The sequence below is a fragment of the Natrix helvetica genome (assembly GCF_964273705.1).
Source record: "Natrix helvetica genome assembly, chromosome: 6".
Classification (NCBI taxonomy): domain Eukaryota; kingdom Metazoa; phylum Chordata; class Lepidosauria; order Squamata; family Natricidae; genus Natrix; species Natrix helvetica.
Genome location: NC_138553.1, coordinates 64,965,130 through 64,979,207, shown reverse-complemented (window position 1 = coordinate 64,979,207; position 14,078 = coordinate 64,965,130).

Below are 14,078 nucleotides of genomic sequence, written 5' to 3'. Positions count from 1 at the left end.
AAACCATGCAAAAAATGGGGGTTGCACCTGCCATGCGTGCATGCACACTGGGGGGGTCGTGCATTGCATTATCGGAGCGGCACGACTGTGCACGACCCCCCTGCGCTCCCCCCACTTATGGCACGCAAGCCAAAAAAGGTTTGCCATCGCTGGCCTATAGGTATGAAAACCTGCATTTCCTATAATGCAGCAGCTTGCATGTTAAGAGGTAAGGGCTGACCCAACCATATTTTTGTAAACACTGAACTCATTTTCAAAAGTTTTCTAAGTGTAATTGTAAGTGCTGCACTTAATCTTTAAAGTCCTAAATGATTTGGTTCATAAGTATCTGTTTTCTCAGGTAGCAAGAACCCGTTCAGTACACTAGTCCCAAATGAAAAAGTACCCCTCCACAGTCTCATGTTACTAGGGAAGGGAAGGGCCAACATCTGAAACTGAAATTAGAATATAGAAATCAAATAAATAGTATCAGCAGTAACTGACCAGCATTGCCTTTGTGGAAGTAGGTAACATTCACTAGCAGGATACATGTTGGTAGCCATTTACTAACAAAAAGTATTAAACTACCTTCTTCCTTTGTAGCCTGTATCAAGTTTCTGTGATAAGAGCAGAGGCATCTCCTCTCTTAATAGTCAGTAAAGTGAAGGGGGTTTTTCATTGCTTTTTATTTCAATTCCGGATCCATCACCAATATTGCATTGATTGCTAATCAATATAATCTATGCTTCCTCTTTTTTTGTAGAGGAAGAAGATTCAATCGGGCTTAGCTGAAGACAGCTAAGACAGAAGATTTGTGGGAAAGCTGGGTGTGGCATGGTTCAATCCAATTCTGTCTCTTTTTCACATCCTTGCCTTGTATCGATTTGTGCAAAATGAAAAATGGCAAAGAGGATGAAAAAAAGTACAATTAGTCAAAGAGATCAAATCAAATCTTTATTATGGACAAAGACCAGCATTAAGAGGGAAGAATATAGTCAAGAAGCACAGAAATACATTAAAGGCTCAAAATGAATAAAAAGCTAAAATATATAAAACAAAATTATATATAAAAAGCAAAAGTCTAAAAGGAATCTAAAAGGAAGACTGGTGCATTAGATAGGTGTAGGGAAGAGAAAAGCCAAAGAGAAAAAAATTGCCATCTAAACGACCAAAATAAAATCACATTTGTAACCTTTGCTGAAATCAATACATCGTGAAAGTTATCATGCTTTGTGTACGTGGTGCCATTTCAAACACACATTAATATGTTAAGGAGCAGCCAACCCAGCATCTTTGTGGAGTTTTAAAGCATCTTTAAAACTCCACAAAGCGCATTGTGAATAACTTATTTCTATTCCTTAAGAAATGCTAGGTTATAAGGAAGCAAACTCTGGTTGCTGTAAAGAACACGCTGATCAACATGCTAATTGTAGGGAATCTTTTTTTAAAGGCTCTTTTATTGTACTCAGATGAATAATAATGCACAACAGCTGTGACATTGAACAAGGGTGATATAATTACAATAACCAAAGCAAGTCTATTGTTCAATAGACCTATAAAATACACTGCCTCTTTTTAATACAGATTTTTCTTGTCCTGCCAGTAATTTAGGAACTTTCATCTAGTACTGGTTTTCTCTTTCAGAGTATGGAAGTGAGCAGGTGGCATTGGTAAGAGAAATAACCCTACCACCCTGTCTTCATGAGCATTCATTCCTAAAGTTCAAGAGCAACTTACACGTTGCATTATAATACCCCTGAAAAGCTTTTTTCCCCTCCATGTTCCTAAACCTGCTGGATTTGCCAAAGAACAGCATTTGTTATGTGTTCCTTCAATGCAACGTTTTCCATCTGACTCTCAATAAGGCTTAGCTATTTGAAAAAAAAGGAGCGATCAAATGAATCACAGTTCCAACAAGAATAACATTAAGAATCTGGCAATGGCGGAGGTTCATAATAAAACATGGATCACATTTAAAAGAAAACTTGAAAATACGTCAATTGTGATGATACTATTATTCTTAAACATTACCTTACTTTACTATTACTTTGTCATCATAATTAATATCCCCATCAACCCATATATTTAAACCATCTTTCTCTTATCAGAAATAAGTTTTAAAAATCCATTGGTTTAGTAATAGGTTGTGTTTTACTAACTTATTTCAATGTCCAATTCATAAAAATGTTAAAATTTATTATTGTTCTGAAATGCCAAGGAAGGGGGGGGGGGAGCATAAAGGTGACTAAGGAAAATCATGAGTCAAAAATGGAACCTTAAATTCTGAAGAAAACAACATGAACAACGTCCAGTTCTAGTTCCACAGGGTTCCCCAATGTCTATGTACTTTGGCAAATGTCCATGAATATATAAAATTTACTCATATTCCACCATCATATCTGTTCATGTTGGTTGTAGTGGTCTTATTTCTCAGATCTGTAGACAGACAGACAGACAGAAAAATAGACAGACAGATAGACAGATAATCACATATTAAAAGTTAATGTATATATTATTTATTATTTCAATATTATATTATTATTTCAATTTATAGACCCATTCTTAGGACTGAAAATAGGTTTGAAAGATTTTTCAGAGCACAGAAATTATTTGATGCTCTATGTTCCTTCAACTCACAGTTCCCATCTAATTCACAATAAGGCTTAGCTCCTTAAAAAAAAGGCTTCTTGTGCTAAATTAAAATAAGCATACTTATTCACATATCCTAACCTGCCCTCAGAAACTCTGCACAAGCCATCAGCAAATAAGGCTTTGTCGCAGAGTCTTAAAGATGCCATCTCTTTAATAAATGAATTCCTTGAAGCACTTTTTTTTCATGCTTGCACAGAAGTCTAAATAAAAGGTTCAGCTGCTTTAATGACCAGGCACCAGGTGCTGTGCTTGCATGCAACCCAAAGCTTTTACCCTGAAGCATTTTCAACATATACACAACCCTAAAAGTATACATAAATAAAATAAAGGTACACAGTGTTGCAGAAGTTTTCCATGGTTTCCTTTCAAACCAAATCAAACCAATCTGGATAAGTTCTGAACACCCCACTCAGAAAAATGATTGCCTAGCTTGTTGGGTTAGATGTATTATTTATTTGATTCTTTTTATATATTTTCTTTTATATATATATCCTTATGAGCAGGATATAAAACTAAATTTGGGGTATTCAGCAATGCAAATAATGTTGCATTACAACTAAATCATAAAGCCTACCTTCCATCTCCAGAAAAATCTCTTCTCCTACCTACTAGTTTTCTTATCCAATAATCCTGTTGGATGAAAGATTCTAAGTGCCATCATTGAAACACTTCTATTTTATATAGAAGTGTTTACATACAGTTATTTTACATAGCCCCTCTCTCTTTCTTTTTAAAGAAAGAAAAAGAACGCAAGAAGTAGTGCAAAAAGTAAGAGAGTTCCAGTGGAGGAGGAAAACAGCAGACCTCCTACTGAGTTCCATGAACCTGAGGCATTGACATGGTACAAGCTTCCTTTTTGAAGCATACAATTAGTTTCTTAGAACTATTTTTCTCCTCATCAAAGAGAATATTCTTAGATTTAGATTCTTAGAATATTCTTGAATACAACTCATCCGCCTGGAATCCACACTATATATCGGACATTATCACGATTGATCGGGTCCAGAGGTATTTTATGAGAAGACTATTCCATTCCTTTACTCACAATAGAATCCCTTATGCCACCAGGCTTGAAATTCTGGGCTTGGACAACCAGGAACTGTGCCACATGTGGTCCGATCTAAACATCGTACACAAAATTGTCTGCTACAATGTCTTACCTGTCAACAACTTCTGCAGCTTCAACCAAATAATGCACGGGCAAACAATCAATACAAACTCAAGGTAAACCACTCCAAACTCGACTGCAGAAAATACGACTTCAGCAACAGAGGGGTCAACGCCTGGCGTGCTCTACCTGACTCCGTTGTTACATCCTCAAACCCTCACAGCTTCAACCTCAAATTGTCTACCGTGGATTTCACCCCATTCCGAAGAGGTCTATAAAGAGGGTGTGAATAAGCGCACCAGCATGCCTACCATTCCTATCTTACTGTCCCCATTTAGCTGTACTTCAGAGGTGGTATTCAGCCAGTTCTGACAGGTTCTGGAGAACCGATAACGGAAATTTTGAGAGTGGGGAGGGAATGGGGACTTTGCAGTATCCTTCCCCTGCCACACCCACAAAGCCACGCCCACAGAACCAGTAATAATTTTTTTTGAATCCCACCACTGCTGTATTTACTTCCTTTGTTTATGTTTATGTTTATAGCTATATCTGCTGTCTTGTAAATGTTTGACAAACAAATAAATGAAATAAAATAAAGATTTCAATTTTGTTCATCTGGTACAGTATGTCCTTATACTTCGGGTCCTGTGCATTTGGAGATTTTTATCCTTATCTATTTTATCCAAAAATCTTTTGGAGATTTTTATGACATTTGATGTTTAAAAGGCCTAGGAATTTGCTTAAGGGCCAGCATAGTTGAGGATTTTTCCCCATGTGAAGTCCACCTGTCCTTAAGTTATGAAAAGATTTGTATCAGCTTGAAATTGTTGCTTCATTGCCAATTCAAATTCTTCCTCTGTTGCCCCTGTTTCAAGTCACTACACTCATATAACTTCTCCTCAAGGTATTGGATGACAAAGTCAAACAAATCTGACATTTGAAATGGGACTGGCAACACCATGGAAGCAGATGCCGTAGCATTTGTGACAGCACCAATAGTGTTCAATATCTCCCAAATTGGAAATACAGTATATGAAAGTGTGGGTTGAGCTCACGTAAAACGTATGAGTTCAGATCTCAGTTAAATATACATATAGACAAAGATATTTGAGGAAGTAATCAAGCAACATCTCTAGGCAGCTACTAATTATTGGACTAGAATATTTCAACAGTTGCATTGTTCAGTAGGATACCTATCAATTGAAGATGACTTCTTAATCCGTGAACTCATATGCCAGCTTTTCCTGCCTGATAGTCTAAATATTGATTCATAAAATTAGGAATTGTAGTCCGTAATAATTGAAGGGTACCTGCTTGGAAAAAAAAACCTGACTTCTATGAGAGATGGCAGATAGATAATTCACTGCAGGCAGAAAGTAATTTGTTGTAGGTAGTCTCATTTGGATTCTACCACTGAGAAGAGAGGGTTTAACTTGGTCATCTAAGTGGCCTGTTCCATTTCATTAATCTTCTCAAGTAACATAGAACTTGTATCTTTGGCTGTGACAGCTTAATGAGCTATTCACTTTGGAAGTTCTTAACCAAAAGTTAGCTATATATAACCACCCATGACCAAGACAATTTTACTATCGGTCCTTCCATCTATTTGGAAATATTTTGTGAACTTTCAGTGCTTTTATCCAAGAAAGTATTATTTATTACTTTTTAATTCTTTTTTCAATTATTGCTTTCCATTACTTAGAAATCACCTAACTTCTCATTAAACATTAGCATGAAAATTGATTTGTTCCACATTTACAATTTGAGAGGATTACACCTGCTTATTTGCCAGTCAATCATGTACACTTTTGTTTCAGAAGAAAAATAGTACTTTTACGAAAGCTCTTCTGATTGAAAAATTCTTTCTTTTCACTCAAGACTGTCAAAATAACATGGTATCACTGTTAACAATGTTAAATCATTCAAATTTACTCCCACTTGGATTCTAACTTGAAGCAGATCCAATGAAAGTGACTGAGACTGAGTCCAGTTTCACTGCCTGAGAAGATTTTTGAACCTGCTAATCCTGATAAATTCAAATTCAAGTGGACATGAGTTTTGGGACTATTAGTTCAATCACCTTTATATTAGATTCATATCCCAACTAGTTGTCTATGATTGACCTGGAAGTGATGTGCGGCTGGAACCCAGTGGTGGTGAATTCTTTGAGAGAGGGAATGAGTTCACCATTCCTTAAAAGGGGGATAATATACCTTCTCAGGAAGCCATACCTAGGTTCAAATATGCTTGACAATTTTCATCCAGGCTCCAACTTCCTCTTTTTAGGTAAGGTTTAACAGATTTAACAGATTAACAGAGTTGGAAGGAAATGTGTAGGTTTTCTAGTCCACCCCCATCCAAGCAATAGACCCTACACCAGCGATGGCGAACCTTTTTTGGCTCGTGTGCCATAAGTGAGGGGAGTGCAGGGGGGTATTGTGCGGGCGTGCCGCACCCATAATGCAATGCGCAACCCCCCCCCAGTGTGCATGCACGCACTACAGGCGCTCCCCCCCATTTTTTGCATGCTATTTTTGCCCTCCATAGGCTCCAGAGGCTTTATAGGAGCCTGGGGAGGGCGAAAACAGCCTCCCCCCCCCCGGAAGCCTTCCGGAGGCTTGAGGGACCTTCAGGACACTTCCCTGAAGCCTCTGGAGCACTCAAAACGAACCTCCGAGCAAACCGGAAGTGACTTCTGGTTTGCCTGTAGGGCCGTTTTTTTGTGCTCCGGAGGCTTCAGGGAAGCTCATGAAGCCTCCGGAGGGCCTCCGGGGGGCGGGGGAGGCTCTTTTCACCCTCCTCAGGCTCCTATAAAGCCTCTGGAGCCTGAGGAGGGCAAAAAATGGCTTTAAAAAAGGGTGAACTTAGCTGGCCAGCGCGTGCGTGCGCACTGGCCAGCTGACAGGGCAGTGCCTCGCGTGCCCTGACAAATGGCTCCACGTGCCACCCGTGGCACACGTGCCATAGGTTCGCCATCACTGCCCTACACCATTTCTGACAAATGGCAGTCCAATCTCTTCTTGAACGTCTCAAGTGATGAATCTCCCACAACTTCCGAAGGCAACTTCTGTTCCATTGGTTGGTTATTCTCACTGTCAGAAAATTCCTCCTTATTTCCAGGTTGAATCTCTCTTTGTTCAGTTTCCATCCATTATTTCTTGTCTGGCCTTAGGTGCTTTGGAAAATAGCTTGACCTCCTCCTCTCTGTGGCAGCCTCTCAAATATTGGAACACTGTTATCATGTCTCCCATGGTCCTTCTCTTCACTAGACTAGACTAGTCTAGTCATTGAGGTCATTGAGAAGATGGTCTTGCAGCAGGTCCAGAGAACTATGAAAGAAGTGGATTATTTCCCCAGTCACTTGTCAGACCTAGGTATGAGATTGAAATAGCATTGATTACAATGCTATTTATTTGATTCCAATGCTTGAAATAGCATTGATTACAATGATTGTAAATGATCTCCGACAGGAATGGAATAGAGATGATGTAAATATGCTTCTTCTTTTTGATCTTTCATTGGTTTCCAATACCACTGATCATGTTAATCCTCCATGACCAGCTTCAGATGTTGGGACTGGGCAACACTTGTTTTATTGGCTCTCTTCCTTCCACTACTTGATATTGATGGCGTAAAGAGGTCTAACCCATGCCCTCTGCTTTGTGGAATGCTTCAAGGCTCAGCCCATTCCCATTTAATATCTATGTGAAGCTGCTGGGTGAAATCATCCACCAGCACAGTGTGAAGTATCATCAGAATGGTGACAATATCTAGATTTAACTTTCCAGTCTTAGCCAACAATGTGATACAGCAAAGATATCTAGGAATCTGGAAATTAGAGGAGACTAGCAAGACTGAATGATTATATACTATATTTGTAAGTCTGCAAAGCATTGAAGAAGAAAGGGAAAGAAGCAGAAGGGGAAAAGGAAGCAAAAATGAACTTTAAAGACAACATCATAATCAGTGGTGGGTTTCAAAATTTTTTAGAACCTCTTCTGTAGGTGTGGCCTGCTTTGTGGGAGTGGCTTGCCAGCCATGTGACCGAGTGGGAGTGGCTTGGCAGTCATGTGACTGGGTGGGCATGGCCAACTTGTAAAATGTGGTGAAACTCACTTAACAACGCTCTTGCTTAGCAACCAAAATGTTGGCTCAGAAACTCTGGCATTTGAAGCATGCAAGTCTTAAAGCTGTCAAGTTAGAAGACCCTTGCACCCCTAACCCTTTAGAAAAAAACCCCAGGGGTATTCAAACTTGACAGTTCTAAGACTTGTGAACTTCAACTCCCAGAATTCCTCCTCCAGTCATGTTGGCTCAGGAACTCTGGCATTGAAGTGTGCAAGTCTTAAAGCTATCAAGTTACAAGACCCTTGCACCCCTAACCCTTTAGAAAAAAACTCAGGGATGTTCAAACCTGACAGCTTTAAGACTTTAAGGTTTAGATAGGATTCTTAGAGACGGACGGGGCGATTGGTGAGCCAGCCAAGCAGTGAGCGGCGGGCGGGGTAAGCGTGTAAGCGTGGTGAGGACGGGTGGGGGGAGATTGCTGGAACTGGTTCTTAACGGCACGGTAGATTTGTGGAACCTCTTCTATAGAAGAGGTTAGAACTGGCAGGAACCCACCCCTGATCTTAATCCACTGAAGCATTTGAGAAGTTAGCAGTATTTTTTAACTACCTTATTGCTTAAAGAGGAGGTCATTCAAAGGCAAGAAGAGTCTTTAGTAAAATAATTAAAATAATCCTTCATAGATTGTACATTATAAATGACAGCTCCTATTTAGTGTCCTCAGAATGCATGGGAATTCTAGATTACAGATGTGTTATTAACAGATGCCTTTACTTAAGGTATTATATATGACTTTTAAAAATCCACAGTGGTTTCCCATAGTTATTGAAATGAAGGATAAAAAGAAAATAAGGGTAAAATAAAGATGAATAAAAAAGAATAAAAGCAATGCACTGAAAAAATTACCATGTACAAATATTGGTGGTGCTTGGTGGTTATGCTAAGGAAAGCCAGTTTTGAAAAGTGAATTAGGGAAGAATCTTGTCCTTGGTTTTCAATATTTTATCAGATTTCTGTAAATAAGATTTGATGAGTTATATGTTCACTGGGTAGTCATTTCCACAGAAAATTGCATCAAATTAGTCACTTCGGTTATGACATATTGATAATTGGTCCTTAAACTCTTCCACATCCAGGTATATGTTCTGTTGATAAAGGTCTATAGTTCTCCATTCAAATCTTTGCCATTGGCTATGCCAATTTTTCATATCTCTGGGGTCAGAAAAATGTATAATATTTTTAATCTGAAGTTTGTAAAATAGCATAAATGATACCAATCATTTTCACTGGAATCATTGATTATATCACCTGGTCAATTTGGTATCCTACCTAGTTCTTTAAAAATAAACATTTCATTTCATCTTTATATTATCATAAATATTCAGGTTGGAGAATCAATTGCTTCTGCAATTGCTTTTTTTTTGTTACACAAGGGTTATTACCTACCTTGCAAACTAGTATGATGAACCTAGATAGATAGATGATAGATAGATAGATAGATAGATAGATAGATAGATAGATAGATAGATAGACAGACAGACAGATATTAGAAGAAAGATAATTGCTGGTGCTTGATAATCTTAACAAAGTAACCTAGGTAAGTATTTTCATGGTATTAACCTCTTCTATCACTATGAAATTAAATAAATACCGCATTGCATTCAACACTAGAAAGGTCAGTTCAGTAAATGGTATCTTTCTGTTAGTACAAGGGACTGTTTGAATAACAATGGCATTTATTTGATAATGGCATTTTAACAAAAGGATGAGTATGAGCCATCTCTTTTGTACTTTTATTATATCAGAAATGAAGCAACTCTCCTTTATTCTAAATACTTTCCTTTTTGGCATTCACCCAATCTTCATGTTTCTCTCTTTTTTTCCCCCTCTCTATAAAAGATTTACAAAAAAAAGGTTCCTCTAAAAGGAAAGAAGTTGCTTTTGTGTTGGTTTAGTGCCACTTTCTTTTCCATCCATTGATCGTAGTGATATTCCGATAGGATAGTAAGATTCTTTTCTTGCCTCTCATAAAGTTCTCACTCGTTGTTGTTTTTTTTAACTATTGCTGTTATGACTACAGCTACTGGTGTTGGTTGCTATTAACACAAGAAGTCCTGTCCCACCAAACAGCACTACCATTATATTCAGTTTCATGAGGCAGAGATAATAATTCCTGATGGGGTGATTCCTAATTAATTTCAATTTTCTTGGTGCTCTCTTGAGGATGGGGCCTCTTGATTTTCTATGAGTTCTAGGAAGTTGAAATTGAAAGCCCAGAGTCAGCAGTCACAAAAGTGTGACTCCCGTAGCAGAACCTCCATTATTCATGACACGGGGACTCTGAAGCCATTTCAGACAAAGCTATTTTTAAACAACCACTCTGTGTGCCATTACATCTCTTATGGGTGCTATCTTTGGAAACAACTGGGGTAAAAAGCTTTTAATAGATCCAAGATAATAGAAAAATGCTATTTTCATGTGATGAGGTGATAAACTCTTTATTTATATCTCCTTTGGCACAAAAGGCAGCTTTTCATTTAAGAGGAAAATATATGACATTTTGAGGCTCCAAAGCTATTAAGATCATTACAATTCCCCCAGCTCCTTTCTCTCTCTTTTTTTTTTGCCCCAACCATGACAAGAGTTGAAGCTCATTTCATTTCCAGTTTATAATAACACATTTAACAATGCAAATATCTACAACTGACACCTCATCATTTTTTTTAAAAAAAAAGCTCCTCCGTGGGTTATTTTTTTTTGAAAACACATGCATGCATTTATGCAAATGACTACAAATGAAAAGATTTCAAAAGAAATCCTGAAAAAGAAAGAAGGGATGCTCAGGAAAGTTGCCGTTTTTTCTTTCAAAGCCAACTGAATGTTACCTTTCATGAAAAGTTTGCTGGGGAAAATACCATATTTCCCTCTGCAGCCAAAATAATACCGGTAAATAATAGTATCTGCCTTCGTTCAGTGTTGGGAAAAGACCATGCAGGAAGGAAAAGAGAAAGGAAAAAAAAAAAAACAGAAAGAGAAGAAAAAATTGCATCTTACTGAGAAGCTGTCAAACGTTTCCATCCTGCGATCTGCCTATTAAAAGAGAGAAAGGGGACATATTGGGTCTAAGAAGGCCAAATAATAATGCCTAAATATAAGAATCCCATTACCTTTTAGGTAGGATGAAGTAAGAAGTGGTGACAAAGATTTCATTAAATGATTTATTGTACTGCATCCTAAAATATTAATATTATGGAAATTATATTTGCTTTCTTTGATACACTCAATTTATTTACCCACTTTGAATAGTAGCACAGGGAAAAGAATATTGTATCTAGATGGCATTAGAGTATGGATTCTGATATGTGAGTTCTTGCATTTGAATCCTAATCTTTTAATTGGGACTGGTGTCATTTGTATACCTGTGCGATTTGTCATTGATGCATTAAACTAAATAGGAAAACTATTATGTTGGTGAAAAGAAATGGTAGGCAGTTGGGTGCAGGTGATAATCCTGGAAGGAATTCATTCAACCAAGCCTCAAGCAAAGTATCTTTTCAAAATAAAACTGCAATGTGATGCCATTAGAGCAGTGGTGGGTTACGGCCGGTATGCCCCAGTACGGGCATACTGGTTGCAGCTGGGAGCAGCGGCCACCATTCTAGAATGGTGTTTTGGTGGGCCCACCTGCCTGTCTTACTGTTTTAAGCCAACCCGGCCATTTGTACATGTGCATGCAGCATACGCTGCCTGCGCAAACTCCGCCAAGCAGCTGGAGCATCGCAGGGCCGTGGGTATGCATGCGTGCACAGTGCGCATGCCCGGCATACCGGTTGCGATGAGATCCGGAACCCACCATTGCATTAGATATATATATATATATCAGTTATGACAAACCTAGATCCAGGAACTTTCACATGCTAACCCCAAATCTTGGTGTTCTTGCATGAACTTACATCCGTGATGGCGAACCTACGGCACGCGTGCCACAAGTGGAATGTGGAGCTATTTCTGAGGACACACAAGGTGTTGCCCTGTCAGCTCCATCATGCATGCTCGTGCTGGCCAGCTGATTTCGGCCTTCATTTTCAGCAATTTTTTGCCCTCCGGAGGCTTTTCTGAACGGACCTACCAGGCCCACTGGAAGTCGGAAAACAGGTCGCTGGAGGGCCTCCGGGGAGGCAAGGAGGCCATTTTTGCCCTCCCCAAGCTCCGAGAAAGCCGTGCACACATCCACAGGGCAGCGGTGGGAGGTGTAATGCATGCATGCGCAGGGGGCATGGTGCAGGGGGCATTAAGTTATGAGGTGGGCATGTGAGCGCATGCAATAGCACACATACTCATGCTTTTGGCACCCAAGGCAAAAAAGGTTCGCCATTATTGGCTTAGATGATCTCAACGTATTTCATATATGCGCATATACAGAAACATGTGCTATTTAAAATGTGAGTTTGTACTTGTATTTGTTCGTTTGGTTGTTCTCTCTCTCTCTCTTTCTCTCTCTCTTTCTCTCTCTCTTTCTCTCTCTCTTTCTCTCTCTCTTTCTCTCTCTCTTTCTTAAGTAGAAATGTGCTACATTATTAACCCAATTAAATATTTTCGTATACACAGTTCCATTGAAACTGATGACTAAAATCTTGCATTAAAGCCAGTTCTTTGGGCATCAGAACCATAGTAAGAATCTATGTTTAATTAAAACTTGCATAGGAGAGCTCAAAACATAATCAGAACAATTCCTATTTATAAGTGGGGCCTTTTAGTCTTTCCCTGGAGGAAGTTATCTCAAAGAAAAAATAAATATATCCAGTTCCAGATCTGAGCTTTTCTGATCTGAGCAAATAATGTCACTAACTTGACCTATTCTGAATCTCTTTCAGTCCAGGCAACTTCTCCCTTCTTCTAACATAGTAATTTTTATTGCTCAGGTGAAATAGCTATTTATGCATAGCCACCAAATTCTCAGCTAAAATTGCTGAAGAACAGGACTGGAACAAATTAGCAAAATCTGTTCTATGCTATCCCCAATTAATTTTCTGCCACTATTTGCACAAAAGAAGTAATTAGACAGTGAGTGTTCAGGTACTGTTCTGAAGAAACATCCCTGCAACATGACAATTATTCAGAAAGTACTGCAGTTTTCATAATCCTAACTTATATGCAACGTATTAATTGACAATATCCCCAACTTTTTGGACAGCTGAGCTTATTCTGAACATTGGGACCATGTCGTGGCTCCTCTTGTAAAATGGCTGCTGTAGGGAGACTTATCTAGGGCAAATGATTGCCATAGTGGAATCTACAGTAGTTTAGCCAGTCAGAAAGCGTTGATTTGACCTGAAGGAAATTGGGGTAGGGGTGGAGGAAGAGACAGAGACACACAGAGACAGAGAGACAAAGAGACAGAGACAGAAACAGACAGAAAGACAGACAGACAAAGAGGGGGGTTATAAGAGTTTCCTTGTTTGATAAACTTGTATCTGTTGCACAGTGACAGTTAGGTCACTGTCAACTTTAGTGACTGCATGGAAATTTTCTCCATAACTACCTATTTGTAGTGTGATTCTTCAGGTCTTCCAACAGTGCCTATTGCACGTCTAACTAAATGCCATAATACCCAGATCCTTTTGCCGAAGAATAATAGGACATGTATTTCAATATATCTAGATATTAGCTCGGGAGAGAAGGCTGGTATTTAACTAACAAACTGAAGAAATCTAGATTCCTTAAACATGGTTTATTGAACTTCAAGATTATTAAACAAAAGGCATTTAGCATGTAAAAAACAAATCCCTGTAACCAAAACTGTCATGTATATTTATCACCCAGGCAAGTTGGGTGGTATAAAAATTTGATAAATAAATAAAATGCTTCCTCCTTTGTTTAATTTAATTGGAGAATATCAAATTGGGCATCCTTTCTTTTTGCCAATTTGCAACCTGTAGAATCTGTAGAGCAGGGGTGTCAAACTCGATTTCAGTGAGGGCCACATCAGGTTGTGTTTGACCTTGGAAGGCTGAGGTGGGCGTGGCTGGGATGGGCATGGCCAGCTTAACATCACTCATGTCGGTGGCACTGTGGTGGCCCAAGCGCTTTGCCAGTGAAAACAGGCTCCCAAGCTCAGGTTTCAGCCGGGAGGGTCTCCTGCAGCTCTCTGCCAATGAAAATGCTGGAAGTGGCACTGCTGGCCAGTCCTTCACTGTTTCCAGGGTGGCCCCACGGGCCAGATCTAAGCACCCCATGAGCCAGATCTGGTCCCTGGACAGGGGTGGGTTCT